We start from the raw sequence: 2,074 nt of genomic DNA, 5'->3' as shown, positions 1-2,074 counted from the left end.
GCTACTAATTTTATGGCATAAATATTGATGTATTATTGTATAAATATGGTCAAACATAAAAGGTTTGACTTTTCAATAAAGTTGAAATTACACTTTTTCAAAGACGAAGGAAGTATGTGCATACGCATACGTACGTGCCGTCAGATTTTGAGAGGGTGATTATTTTGAGCTGGTGCATGCGCTGACTAGTGCTTACGATGATTGGAATTATGCATGGACGACGCCACGACGGTGAGTGGTTGAGTGCTGACTGTTGTGCTCGATCGACGTGTAGCTGGAGCCATTACTAAGCAGCACAAAACACGACTACTGTTCCGTTTCTTGCTCTCAAAGCGGTGCGCGCCTATGCCTCACTTATAGCAAGGTGAAAGGCAACATCGCTTACAGGGAGCCAATACTGGGATGGCCAGTCAGAATGTGAGTTCGCCACGTTGGTGTCAGCCAACGTCGCTAATATAGTTTTTTTTTCATTTTTATTCATATTTTAAATGAATATATTTTACTAAAACTTAAATTCATTTCTAAAAAGTAAAACCATGAATTTTTTTTGTGGGAGTAAAACCATGAATTTGAAATGGTTAACATCGTATTAAAAAAAGTTAGGCAACTTTAAAAAACGTTTATAGCTTTAAAACGATGTCCTTGACAATGAATAATGTTCGTGCATTTCAAAAGGTTGCATGTAGTTTTTTTTATGCATACAACATAAAAAAATGTTTGCATAATATAAGAAAAGTTTTGTACCATTAAAAACAATTATATAACATTTTAAAGAAATATTATTGTGTTTAAAATATATTAAAATAGAGAATATTCAATGTTTATTTGAAAAGATGTTGACCAAGTATTCAAAAAAGTGTTCAAAAACATGTATTAAAAGAACATATATTTCGTGTATTTGAAAAATGCTCAACGTGCATCAGAAAAATGGTCAACATGTATTTGATAAAATGTGGACCCTGTATTCAGAAGTGTGCTCAAAACACGTATTAAAAGAAAACGCACATTGTATATTTGAAAAATGTTCAGTGTGTATCAAAATAATGTTTTACCTGTACTCTAAAATGTATAATGTGTACTGAAGAAAATAGACACATGTTGAACAATACAGAAACTGATGAAAATCGATAAAGAAAAAACGAAAAGAAGATGAAAAACGATGAAAAATAATGCAAAATAGTGAAACCAGAGAAGGAAGCAAAGAAAAAAAAAGAAAAAAACGAGAAAAGAAACAAATAAAAACGAAGAAGGAAGAAAGAAAGAAAATTTAAAAACTAGTGAAAGACGAGAAACAAACAAATAAAAACAAAGAGAAAATAAAGAAAAAAGAGAGTAAAAACGTGTAAGAAACAAACAGACCCGAGAAAAAAAATTACATAAACCCACAAATAAATAAATAAAATACATATAAATAAAAAGCCAGGACTAAACCAGTACGTCGACCGAGCAGAACAAGCGAGCGACCTGCACTAATGGGCCAACCCATATGCCCGCGCTTCAGGCACACACAGATGCTATACTCCTTATAAGCGAGATATAGTATTCGTGCTCAAAGCAGCCTTCCAAACAGTCAGTCAGCTGGGCTCAGATAATGGCCTGCAAGCAACTCTGGGCTCAGCCCACCGTATTGTTGGTTTTGCCGGCTTGTTTAATTTTATCTAACAGGTTGAAACTGATTTTGCCTGATATTATCTCTAAAGAGCAGTCTGCGTTTGTCCCTGGACGTTTGATCACGGACAACATTATTACCGTTTGCGAGTGCCTACATTTTATGAAGAGAAATAAAGCTCAAAGAAACAGATTTTGTCCTGTCAAACTGGATATGATGAAGGCGTATGATCGCGTGGAGTGAAATTATCTTGAAGCTATCATGACCAAGATGGGATTTGCACCATCGTGGGTTGCTTCAGTTATGAGGATGGTAAGATCGGTCAAATTTTCTGTTATGTTTAATGGTGGAAAGCTTGAGGAATTCACACCTTCAAGAGGAATCCGCCAGGGGATCCTATTTCTCCATACCTATTTTTGCTAGCAGCGGAGGCCCTTTCGTGCCTCTTAAAAACCCAAGATGAAT

This window comes from Triticum urartu, chromosome 6 (genome assembly GCF_003073215.2).
Source record: "Triticum urartu cultivar G1812 chromosome 6, Tu2.1, whole genome shotgun sequence".
Lineage (NCBI taxonomy): Eukaryota > Viridiplantae > Streptophyta > Magnoliopsida > Poales > Poaceae > Triticum > Triticum urartu.
Note: the sequence above shows the minus strand (reverse complement) of the source record.